A 14271-nucleotide genomic window follows, 5' to 3' on the forward strand; every position below is an offset into this window, starting at 1 on the left:
ATCTGTTGACTATCAATGGCATTTTAAAACTCTCCCCTTTCCCCATTTTCCCTAGGTTAGATTGCTAAAAGGCAAATATAATTATTCATTCACTTTTAAACAAATACTGGTTAAAAGCCAACTTAAGCTGAAACTGCACGCAGTTCAGGGGGCAACAGTGATGCAGACAGGAAAGAAATCTGCTCTCAAAGGACTTTAGGAAACATAACGAAGTATTTTTATTTCTTCTAGCATTTAATGGAATTCTGATTAGAGCACTTGGTTCCTTTTTGGTACTTTATGTTCGAAGATATCCAGTTGACAGTGTAATTAAGTGCGATCTTAGGAAGTATTTCTTTTCAACCCTATTCCTTTGTTATCATGGATTTTAAAGATCAATTATGCCAATTATGTTTGCTGTTTCATTTACTGGATTTAAGGACAGGCTACATTATGTGGTGTCAATCACCTTCCAAGAATCAATATGTTATTTGTGGTATTACTAAAACGTAATCTCTTGCTTTGAATATTTTTTTATCCAAACCTTCAGACACATATGGATGCACATACACAAAACAAAATAAATAAACAACAAATAAATAAGAGGGACAATTTCAACAGTAAGGACATTTGTATTTTTTAATAGAAAAAGAAAATTTGAAAATGAAGTTTATGCATTTATTTATAACTCAACAGTTTATTTTGCACACTGCTAATCTCAAAACCACTTCCCATTATGTATACTTTCATCTGTTCAGCTGTATTGTAGATAACCATGTTGTCAAAATAGCAAGTATGTTTAATACAGAGTTTCAAAAATCTTTCCTAGATGAATTAGATAAGTGCATGGGCTATAATATAGGCAGAAATTTTGCATAGTCAAGAAAATGTAGTTTTTCTTGAGCTAAAGGTCACAACTGCCTGTGCAGAAATAACTCCTGTGTCATCCTTCACACTGTCCCTAATCTCAAGCAACTCACTAACAACCTGTATTGTTTCTTAATAGTTAAAACATTGTTGAAAAGCACATATTTCTGTTTCGCTAAAGTCAAACAAATTTGCTCAGTGCAGAAAGAAGAAAAAAATTCAGAAATGATTTTTCCAATGGTGATTAATTTACTGCCAAGACACTTGATCACTTGATTTATCTCATTGTCTCATTTTAAAGCAGAAAGAAACAGAAATGGGTGGACCAAATTTTTTGAATTAAGTAAATTTGTGAGATGTAGTTCACAGATTGTAGTTCACGAATCGTATTTTATTTAAAATTTCATTATTTTTGTAGCTAGCTAGAGTTTTGAACATACAAAATTTTTTCTCTGATTATCTGAAGTTATAGATTACATGTCCATTTAGAAAGAATGGAGATCTAGTAAAGTTAATGCTGCTATGATTTCACGGCCAAATATTTTACGTAAGGTGATCTCAAGTTAACAGATGTGTAGATGTTTAAAATGAATTCAAAATGACAATAGGTAGGCAAATGTATATTTTACAGAAAGGAAGTAACAGAACTGATGCCTGCAATGAAAGCCACGTTCTGCTAGGATCCTTCCTTAAATCACTGTCTAGTAGCTAGCCAGTACCTGACTGATAGACCTTCAGTAGGCTGGATGTCATACTGAAGTATAGGTCCAGAAACATCACTCCAATTTGTCAGTTTCAACATCTAACAATGATCATTTGTAGTAGATAGGCAGCTGTTTAACTAAAATTTAATTATTATTTTCAATGAAGAAAATTATTAAAGTGTACACAGACGCATGCACACACAGTGCACACAGAGCCCAGGCATATAATTTAGTGAGAGGAATGAACTACTAAATTTTTCAAATAAAAATTCTTTAAAAGAAAATATTATAGGTCAAAAACATAAGTTTAATTTTTTTAATTTAAACAAGAATGAGGTTTTTGAATAATATCATCTTTATTTGTGTCATTAATAATTGGAACTATTAGTATTTAAAGTTCAATAATAGAATAATAATAGCAACACAGATTTGTAATACTTTTATCTGTTTATAAAAGGAATCCATATCCACTATCTCACTGGAACTTCAGAATAGCCCTCTAAGTTTTAATTCTTTTTCACTTAAAGTAGTCCTTTAAAATAAAATTTCATACTGTTTTTCACTCACTTAAAAAAATGGATATTTGAGCAGTTGAGAGATTTGACAAAGGCCACATAGAACACGAGTGCCTGAGCAAAGAGGTTGACACCCTCCTACCTTCACACTACAGCTCCCACTCCACATTCTATTGGTAGTCATTGAAGAACTGGATTAAAGAAAGTGGTTTTATTTCCCGGACACTTGTTCATTTTTCCAAACCATTTTAAGATCAACCTCATGTGACTCTTAACAATTATTTTCTCTGTTTCTTCTTAACTTCAAAATTTGCCACCTATTTATATTTATTATCAGTTTTCACATGCTGTTCTTCTTCCCGTTGTGTTGTCTTCTTAAGTGTTAAGCTCATTGTAGGCTCAAATGAAATCTATTTCTTCGTTCATAACATCCCAGAAACTACTATGTTGCTCACGACCTAGCAGATTTTAAAGCTTATAAAAAGGGATCCACATTCAAATGTTTACTGATTAATTTAATCCCTCTTCCTCTCTAGGATTTTACTGTGTGGAAACATGATGACAGACTAATACCACACTTTAGGTAACTAATGTTTGCTCAATTGATCAGTTTTGCTAAGTGTGTTAATGGTAACATATATTTGAGGAGAAGATATTTTCTAAATTATAGCGATCCTATTTTTCAAAAGAAAGATGAAATCAAAATTCTACTGGGTATAGGTAGAGATGCAATTTTATTATTTAAGGAACCATAGCTTAAAGGATGAATGAAAATTGTCCGAATGGTCTCCCTGCCATGTTTCAGTAGAGTTACAGCTTCACCAGCCAGTTTTACACCAAATATTTTAGTCCTGAAAATCCATTGAAGATCAATGGGTCTGTGTGAGGAACATATTTTTCCTGCAATACTCCTCTGGGAACTCTCTATACAGCTTATTTTTGATGATTAAATGTTTATATGGAATTTCTAAGATGTTTGTTGATTTCTATTCATCTTTCCCCAACCTAACGTATGTACTTTGGGGATTATTTCCGATGGAGTTTTACAGTTAGCTATTAATTCTTAGATGTTGTTTTGTGATGCTGCTTTCTTGTTAGTTTTTCTTTTGTTGAAAAATAAACTTTTTTGTTGCTTATGATAATTGAGACAAAAATTAGCCTTTTAAAGTACTCTGCGTTGGATCCACATGCAATGAAAATGCTCAAAATTGATGTGAGATTGTAATTGATCCTCTGGATATATTTAAATACACCCTCTGTGTGTACATGTGGCTGTGATATTTCTCACACTTTAAACTATCTTTACACAAGATAATAATAATCATTGAAATAAGGCAGCAATAACAAGTTTCCAAAGAAGCCAAAGGGCTGAGGAAGGGGGGCTTGGAAAAGAAAGGGAAAGAAGGATGGGAAATGTTTTGTCTCTGGTTTCTCAGCATCTCACCAGACTGTGAGTCCAAATGAGACCGTTTGCTTGAAATAAACCGCATGTCATCGTCTCTGGCCCCTGTCTACCCCTACATATGACAGCATCTTGAAGTAAACCTTTCTGGATTTCCTAGAAGATGCCCTAAGGGAATTTCAAATGTGCTTGGACACAAGTTCTCAATGATATCAAGAAAGTCCACAGGCAGCAGAGCACCGGACAGCTGCTGCCTGCCTCTCCCTGTGAACCTTTGTGCTGATTCTGGACACATCTGTATCTACAGAAAATCCACATCACTGTTGAGCTCCAGGACTTCTGCAATTAGGACATCTGCTGAGTGCCTTGGCCTCTGAAGCCCTCAGGGGCTACATCATGGTGTGAAGTAAAGGGCAGGGAGCTCTTTTACTAGCTCTGGCCAAAATATTGTAAAGAGATGGTAGAACAGTAATATTTATGTTCCCAATGACAGCTTATGTGTTAGATCCCTTTTTTTTCCTCTCACCCCAAACACGTCTGATCTCATTGGGACCTGGACCCGGTCACGTGACAGACATCATGCTGGGAAATACTGGGTCCTGGGTTTACCTTATCCACTTTGGCTTTCTCTCATTATGGCACATTCTCTTCCATGAGACATTTCTATCCTTCCTACAAAAAAGTTACGTTTTTAGTTAGATGTTGCTCTGAAGCACACGGTCACAAGCATCTATGTCCAAGCAACCATTTGACAGAATGTGTAGGCTCCTGTGCTACCTAGATCTAAAACTCTATTAAGGCAGCAAGGAGCTGGTAAAATTCCCCCATTATTTGTTTTTTCTAGCTCCTTCATCTTCCCTGAATTTAATGTGTTCTGTAAATTAGAAAAGTACACCTAAACTAGAAAGTCACTTTTGCATTTATTTCAGTGTTCAGGCATTATCCTAGTGTGTTACTTCTTTTAGCATAGAAAGAAAAAATATAAATGGGGAATAACTTTTTATAAAAGAGCAAATTAGATATTTCCCATTCAAAATGAAAATAGGCTTCTTGAGGCCTATTTTATTGATGAGATTCACCCTAAAAAGAACTCTTAGGTCATATAGGCAGAAAGAACTCTCCTTGGGCACATATTTAGTGACTGTGTAGACAGTATCACATGTCCTATGCGAACATCCTGGCTAATATTCGCCTAGCAGAGATATAAAGCCATGCTTTACTAGACTCTTCACTCAATATCTGCTCTTTTAACAAACATTATATTATACTGTTTTAACCGGATTCTGGTCTACAAAATAAAAATTACATCTGTGTCTTAGTGAAGGGCTAAGAATATGCTTTCCTAAGAAAGCCAGAGATCTCTTGTCTGCTTTTGGTTTTGTTTTATTATTTTGTAATTGGGGGAAAAAACAAGCTAGGATTAAAAATCACACTTCTTTGGGAGGCCAAGGTGGGCGGATCATGAGGTCAGGAGATCCAGACCAGCCTGGCTAACATGGTGAAATCCCGTCTCTACTAAAAAATACAAAAAAATTAGCCGGGCGTGGTGGTGGGCCCCTGTAGTCCCAGCTACTCGGGAGGCTGAGGCAGGAGAATGGCGTGAACCCGGGAGGCGGAGCTTGCAGTGAGCCAAGATCGAGCCACTGCACTCCAGCCTGGGTGACAGAACAAGACTCTGTCCCCCTCCGCAAAAAAAAAAAAAAAAAAAATCACACTTCTCAAGTGTTAATATCATCTCTGTCTCTGAAGCTAAGAATGGCAGAGAGAACATGTATGATGTTGAAACTCCCTGACTATTCCTCTATATGAATTTCAAAAGTCCAACATCTTTATCCTGTTAATTTGATTGACTATTCGGTCTTACATTATTTGTTTGTTTCACCCTTATCCATTGCCTCAAATTATAAAAACAAGAATAAAATCCCAAAATCCTAGAAACAAACAGCAAAAAGGAACAGATAAATTAATAACTGGTATCACTATCACCCTACCATTTTGCTGGGTTTTGACCGAGAGTAGTCATATTTTGGTTTAGTCAGAACCTACTAGATTCAAGAACAATCTGAAGATATAGAATCATTGTTGTATTAGTGGCTGTGGAATTCAATTGAAAATAGAATCATGATATGCAAATCTCTTAGATGTTATTCTTTTACTTACTTCATAAAGAAAATTGCCATTCCTACTCATAGCACAGTAATTTCTTAGAAATAATATGCAGAAAGGTATTTGAAATGCGTGTTTGGAAGTCAGGCACACAAATCAGCTTTGGAAGATGGCTATTCTATGGCTGTACTACTTGATAGATCTATAGTCATGAACAAACAGCCTCCTAGAATCTCAATTTCTTCATCAATAAAATGGCAATAGAGGTCCAGATCAGAGGCTCTCCTTCTACAAAGATACATACCTAGCATGACTGCTGCGTTGCCACTGTCAAATCATCTATGGAGGTGTTATGGAGAAAAAATGTGAACATATAGAGAAGAAATATGTAAGACATCCTGCCATTGATGGGGGGCCCTGTTGGACCGATGCACGTGTGTGTGTTTATTTGAGATGGTGACTTTCACCTCCAATTAGGAGATAGCTCATGAAGGCCGTTTAGAAGCCATGCAATTTCTAGCCATTGCCTTAGAGCAGTGATGGCCCCCACACTTGGGTAGACACAAACCTTCACCCAAATGTCTCAGGAGTAAATTCTGGGCAAGAGTGAGAGACCTGGACCTGAGAATAGATGAGGAAAAAACAAGACTTCTTTCACATTTCCAGAGCTCATAAATGTTAGTGAAATTAGTATCTCCTTCTAATGCTACTTGTTCCAGGGGCCAAAGATTGAAACCTTTGCCAGAGAGTTTTATGGGATGAGAAGTAAATGCAGGAAATGTATTTTGCTGCCTGGGGCTCCACAGTCTAGGATTCTTTTGTTTCTCATCCTTCCCACTGAAGCTCCCTGGAGCTGACTTTCTGAAGTAGTTCATCCCTAATAAACATTGCCAGAAAGTGTAACTAATATGAGGTTGAGGTAAGAGAGTAAGGATTGAAAAAAAATAAAACACTTATGGAACAAAATATTTAGGAAAACATCCCGGATTTTGGATTTCATCAGACACAACAATATTAAAAGTAAAAGACCAAGATTTAAAATTAGCCTAAATCACCTACTAACAGAGGAAGATATTAGCCAGTAAAAGAAAACATATAAATATATGTTTTAAAAACAGCCAAGCAGAAATTTTTGACATTAAAAATAAACCCAAAGAATATAGATGATGAGAGATAAAAATGGAAATTAATGAAATGGAAAAAAGTGGTTGCAATATGGAAGGTCTTTTTAAAAAATGTTCTAAATATATAGGCAATCTCTAATTTTAAACTCTACAAAATTGTGAAACTTTGCTTATTAAAGACACTTTAGATAAAATGAAAAGGCAAATTACAAATATAAAGATGTTTGTGAAACAGAAATACCAAAATATTTTAAAAATACTTACAAGTGAACTTCTTTAAAGCACAGATAATTAATAAAAAATTGGCAAAACCTATGAATAAATGTCTTCAAGGAAGCATATGCAGCTACTAAACATATGAAGAAATGCTGAAGGTCATTAATAATCAGATAAATGCAAATCAAATGCAAAACTTGCAATTGTACTGCTATGCACCATACTGAGGTATCTTTTTTTTTAATCCATTTGGTGGACAGGTGATTAATGACCAAATATAAACTAAAGGAATGAATGTGGTTACTCTTCCATTGCTAGTGGAAGCATACACAGGTACAACCACTTTGGAAAATCATCTGGCTTTATTTCTTAAAGTTGAACATGCATATTCAGTTGTATAATGGAATGCAAATCTTGCAATTGTACAACTCAGTACATAGAAAAAAATATTTACAGCAACACTATTCATAATAGCAGTAACCGGGAAACAACCAAAATGCCCATCAAAAGGTGAATTATGAAAATAATTATTGTATATTTATTAATACACAATGGACTTTTATACAATATTATGGGCAATACAGTAATATGCAACAATATGGACGAATCTTAGTAGTCTCACTTTAAAGTGGAAAAAAGTTAATTTTAACAAGTGATAACATAATACAATTTTATAAATACATATCATTTTAGGGGATCTTTCATTTTTAGGGGTGTGTGTTTATACAATAATTGTATTAATGAATCAAATGGTTTATGTGGAATTTAGCTGGGAAATTATTTCTGGAAGGGGCTAGATAGGGGCTAAGGGGTCAAGTAGATGGACATGGAGATTATTTTCAAGGTCCTATCTCTCCTTTGCAGTAGTGAGTTTGTGGGTGATTAACACATTTTAAGTGAATAATTAAATAACAAGTAAACTAAAAAAAAAAGAAAGAAAGAAAAGAAAAGAAAAAGTCCAGGTATGCAGCAGTGTTGAAAGTATGTCATGATTCTAGTATTATTGATAGCGACAGGAGGCTGACAATTTAGGCAGACAGGGGCGGGTCCCAGGTGAAACCCGATCTTCAAGCCCAGGACAGTTTAAGCCTAGCTACAAGTCCCGGGTAAATCCACGGACCAGATTAAGAACTTTTCTTCCCATTTGGCATGCTTTACTCTGATTAATCCCCACTCTTCACCTATTTTACATATACCTACCTTTCCTTAATTGTTTTTTAATACTGTCATCCCCAACACCTTTGAGTGGTGCCTTTGTTTTAACCTTTTTTTTTTCTTTTTTGCATACTCACAAACCAATCAGTGCTCACTCACCATTCTGAACCCATAAAAGCCTTGGACCCAGTCTCACTAGGAGATAAACTGCCTGATTTCGGGTGAGAGACCACCCTTGTGTCCCCTCTTTGCTGAGAGCTCTTTTGTCTCTTAATAAAATTGTTCTCCGCCCTCCTCACCCTTCCACTGTTGGTGTAACCTCATTCTTCTTGAAAGGGGGACAGTAATTCAGGACCCAAGGAATGCAGGTACACAGAAGGCTGTGACACTGTGGCCCTCTGCTGGTGGAGCGCAGCCACCCGACGTGACGGGAAGCAGTGGCAGGGCCAAGCCAGCACCGGAGACACAGGCTGGAGCCAAGCAAGGGTCTGACAGATCTGTTAATGAGCCTCTATCCATCAGGCTGCGGATGGAGGGACTAAAAGAGCTAATAAGCACACTGTAACTTTCCCTCTGGGGCTTTGGGGTCCCAGGCACCCCTGCCTGGGTGCCACCATGTTTCCTTCGTCTGGACGCCAGAGTCCACTGCAGGAGAGGCTTGCGACATGCCTAGTTCAGCTGTAAGCCCTGCATGGAGCCCGCTTTGGCGCTTGTTACAGTTGGCCGGAGCTTGCACTCGCTCGCACACACACCCAGTCCTGCTGCGGGCTGAGCGCACAGTTGTGGGGGCCACGGGATTCGCGCCTTGTGCAGGCCAGGTGCAGCCTTGCAGGCCGGTGAACCCAGGCCCCAGCAAGGCCTGGGCTGAGGCATCACCTGTCAGTGGTCTCCTGATGGCAAATGATTGAGAAAAATCCTGCGTCATTATGATTAACCAAATTTTATGCACATGACATTTTTTCAAATAAAATATAAACTAAAAATAAATTAAAAGACTGTTATGAATATTAAATATGATTACATGTGGAAGGCACGGGCTGGCATAAAGTGGTGCTCGATATTTTTATATATCCTGTTAACATTTTTGTAAACTCTGATCAAATTGTGTTAGTTTATCTGTATACATAATTTGCTTTGGTGTTAGTGTTCTTTGCATTTTTTTCATTCTCTATCATCTTAAAAGAAATATGACTTATGCATTAGTGAGCATACAATTACTGCTAGAAGTGGATGAAATGATCACATTAATATAAATGAAATTGTGCCAAATCAAACCTCCCCTATAATTGCAACATTCTGTTTAAAAATAAACTCTTGAAATGATTTATAACAACTTAAGTGTTTATCCTTCTTAGGGATAAATCCTTCTTGTTGGGGGATGGACATTTAAATGCTATTCATGCATACTAATGATGATGTTGAACAATTACAAATTATCATTAATGGGGAACACAATTTATTACTTTCTTGTAACAAACATACAGTTCTAAACAACATAAACATATATGTTAAATTTTTTGAAAATTTTAATCATATTGACAAGTGAATTTGACATAAAATATGTGAAGGAAGGAGATCCAGAGAGTTTGAGATTTTTGCTTAGTGGCACATAACTAACTAATTCAGGGAAATGCAGTTAGAATTCAGGTCTTCTTCCTAGTTTACTGTACTTTCCACATTTCATCTTACGTCATCTATGAGTGAAAAAGTAAGATACGTTGGAATGTGCTAGAATAAGCGGTACTAAGCCATGATATCTCACATTCTTTTGATACATCCCATTGTTTGGAATATAAGATAGTTGTGCTATATACATTTTTAAACGTATTTATGTATGTAAAATGTATATCTAGATAGCCTATCAGCTTCGTATTTACCATGTAATACCATAAATGTCAGGATATAAAAATATATTACATGAATAAAGCTGTCCTATTAGGCAGGATCACCTCCAAAATGCCCTACTTTGAAGAACGCAGTAGAAATAAATAATACTCAGGATATTGTTACTCAAAATATTAACTTTTAACAAAGACAAAATATGAGCGATAATGGTGTCCGCATTTGATACATTCTTGTGTTGCTTAGTGGTGAAGCTAAATTAATCATGGTAATTACCTTTAAATTCTCAGAAGTTTTCATTGCCATTTCTTTAGCTTTTAGCATTAATATTTTATATGCATTTATATTGGGAAATGATGTCAGAGAAACTGTTACTATGAAAATTATTTTTTACTTTGAAAATTAATTCGTGTAGTGAGTAATGTGAAGACTACTATTTTAATTTTTCTTCATAAATTACTTCTTAAATTTTAAATTACCCTTAAATTGCTATTGAACAGCTAAGGAATGAGAATAACTCCTCATAATGGACGATGGATCCCTTAGAAGGAAAAATTTGAGTCTCATAAGATAATACTGGGAGAAAATCCAATTTAAGGTATTCCTGAAAAATACGTTATCTCAGATAAAAAGTGTGTACAAACTTCATGTTCTAGAAATAGATAACAGGAATGTATCTAGGCAAAAACCTTTTTGTGTATTTGTGTTTTTAGTTTATAAAAAACAGCTTTGAGTGTAAATTCATGCAAAATATCAAATGGTATTTTTAAATATGCCTTTTTAATTTCAAGATTTTTTGTTAGAAGTTTCTGTCTTTAATGCTTTTACCAGAAATAAACTGAACTAAAGGATAAAATAAAGCAAACATAAAAAAACTCTAATATTTACAAAGTTTACATATGGTCTTGTCATTAACCAAGAAAAAATGTTGATTCTCCAGAGGGCAACAAAATCATAGTAGTAGTTAGGTGGCAACATTATTGCTTGGGTAATTACAGAGTCACTGGAAAGTTCTTCTCAGGTCTCCACACCTACCTAATTACCTTCATAGTAGGAGAATCAACATTCTAGTTTATATTAATATAATTTTTCTGAAAGTAAAAATTGTCTTGATACCTAGTTTAACCCTTTTGCCTTATCAGTGATTTACAATTTATAGTAAATGCATTTTAGATTTGTCCTTGAGAATAATTTTCAGAAGTAGAACTAAAGTAGACAATGGATCCTTAGAAAATAGAGGTTATTTGAATTTCTTTTTTCAAATTTATTTTTAATTTTGGGGGGTACATAGTAGCTATATATATTTTGGCAGTACATGAGATATTTTGATACAGGCATGCAATGTGAAATAATCACATCATCGAGAAAGGGGTATTCATACCCTCAAGCATTTATACTTTGTGTTTCAAACAATCCAATTTCACTCTCTTAATTATTTTAAAATGTACAATTAGGTTGTTATTGACTATAGTCACCCTGTTGTGCAATCAAATACTATGCCTTATTTATTCCTTCTATTTTTTTGTACCAATTAACCATCTGCACCTCCCCACCAACGTTCCCCCACCCCTATCCCCACTACCCTTCACAGCCTCTGGTAACCATCCTTTTACTGTCTATACCCATGAGTTGAATTGTTTTGAGTTTCTAATCCCACAAATAAGTGAGATCATGCAATATTTGTCTTTCTGTGCCTGTTTTATTTCACTTCACATAATGATCTCCAGTTCCATTCATTTTGTTGCAAATGACAGGATCTCAATCTTTTTATAGCTGAATGATACTCCATTGTGTGTATGTAACACATTTTCTTTATCCATTCATCTGTTGATGGACACTTAGTTTCCTTCCAAATCTTAGCTACTAAACAGGGCTGCAACAACATAGGAGTGCAGGTTGTCTCTTTGATATGCTGATTTTCCTCCTTTTGGGTATATAACCAGCAGTGAGATTGTTGGATTATATCTTAGCTCTATTTTTAGTTTTGGGAGGAATTTCTAAACTGTTCTCTATAGTGATTTTACTACTTTACATTCTTACCAACTGTGTGGGAAGGAGGGTTCCCTTCATCCCATAGGTCTTATGGGCTTCTAGACTGTTGATTTCTATTTGGGACTTCACCCTACTTTAACTTTTTGTTCTTTTCTCTTAGAGATATTCATCATTTTTTATTTATATTCATATTTGTATTTTTGGCTTCAAGACATTTATAAAATTCCTCACAACCAAAATTTCAAAACTAAATAATAAATCATCTTCTAAGAAGTTAACCAAAAAAAAAAATAAAAAATCAAGAAGTGAAACAGCAATTAACTTCAGGAAAAAGTCTATTCTTTGACTCAGTCTGACAAAGCATCACAACAAGTTTAGGAGGCTCAAGGACACGTATAAAGAAAATGAATTCCTTATGAATAAAATTCCTGTGAAAGAAAATCAGATGCAATGACACCAAAGCAGTGAAGACAGAAAGCCTGAGATAAAGAAACAATTTCACAGGAAATTATATAATAGGATGATAACTTAAATTAAGTCTTTATTTTTAATCCTTAAGTTTCATAGATTCTTTGTGGAAGAAAGAAACTGAGTAGAAAAAGCATCGTTTATGTTATAAAAACAATCTATACATTTCGAAAGAGCAGGAGAGAAATAGAAGACAATAAGGAAAAATGTTTTTAAAAAATTTGGCATTTACAGACAAAGATAATCTAGAAATTTTAAAGAAGAATATAATAGATAAATATAAAAATGGAATAAAAGAACTAATAAAACAAAGTAAACTGTTAAGCAGAAAAAATATGATGGCAGAAATTTGTCAAAATATATCTGTAAATGATAAAGATACATATTTCAAAATTAAAAACAAAGTCCTCAGTATATGTGTATTGTTCACTAACACTATATACTATAAAGTAAAATAATAAGATAAAAAATGAAAAATATGCTATTAAATGTCTCAAAAATACTACCTAAAAATGCTGTTAGGATATTACTACCATCATAAAATATTGCATTTTCTATGTGAGTTAGCAGACTGGACTGAACGTTTATGTTTCCCCAAAATTCATATGCTGGAATCCTAACCTGAAAGAAGATAGTGATAGAAAATGTGGTCTTAAGAAAGTGATTAGGGATAAGGGTGGAGCCACAGGTGAACGGGGTTAGTGACCTTATAAAAGAGACCCCAAACAGATTCCCCTCTCCTTCTGCCACGTGAAGACACAGTGAGAAGATGGCCATCTATGAACCAAAAATCAGGTCCTCACTAGACAGCTACTCTACTGGCATCTTAATCTTGAACTTGATAGCCTTCAGAACTGTGAGAAATAAATTTCTGTTGTTTGTAAGGCACCCAGTTTATGGGACTTTGTTATAGTAGTCTAAATGGACTAAGACAATTATGACTATCCCTATTTCTTGTTGAATATTTTATTATTAGGGAGAGTGATTGTTTATTCAATCTGATGCTTTTTTACTTAATATTAAGAACACAGAATCAAATATGCAAAGCCTAATCTTATGTATACACATTAAGTTGACAAATTTATAGTGATTATGACTGGCTTAAACACAATCTCATAAAAAAGATCATGCAGACAAAAATAATTCTCAAAGTTTTAACAAAATTAAACAGATTTACATTAAAAATAACAGATATTAAATCTTGAACCAAGTGAATAGGGAAGACATATTTTTTAGAAATTAAAATTAATATATAGTAATTTTTTAATTTGACATGCTTTTAATTAAATGGGAATATAAGCTCTCAGAAAAGCCTTAACAAATTTCAAAAAGTTACTGTAATACAGAACATATCTTCCTACAAGTAATTTGATTTTGAAATAAAAATTTAAAAGTTAGCTTTAAACATTTTATATGCTCTTCTAAATAGCTTGTTTTAAGGAGAAAATGATCACCATTTTTTAAATAATGAAAGTATTTGTTATATTAGGTTCTCCTTAGGACCAGAACCAACAACATATATCTGTATATAAGAAGAGATATATAAAGAGTTATATGAGAATTGGCTCACACAATTATGGAAGCCAAGAAGTCTCATAATCTACCATCTGCAAGTTGGGGAATCAGGAAAGTCATTGCTGTGCAGTTTGCCCTTCATCTGCCTTTTGTACTATTTGGACCCTCCATAAGTCAGACGATGCCACCTCACATTGGTGAGGGTCGGTCTTCTTTACTCGGTCTACGGACTCAAATGTTAATCTCCTAGGAAACACCCTCACAGAAACACATGCAGAAATATTATTTTACCAGCTGTCTGAGCATTTCTTAGCCCCGTCAAGTTGACACATAACCTTAACCATCACAGTTCAAGATCTCAAACTTGTCTGTAATTAAATGAAAGC

Source organism: Pongo pygmaeus, chromosome 17, assembly GCF_028885625.2.
Source record: "Pongo pygmaeus isolate AG05252 chromosome 17, NHGRI_mPonPyg2-v2.0_pri, whole genome shotgun sequence".
NCBI lineage: Eukaryota > Metazoa > Chordata > Mammalia > Primates > Hominidae > Pongo > Pongo pygmaeus.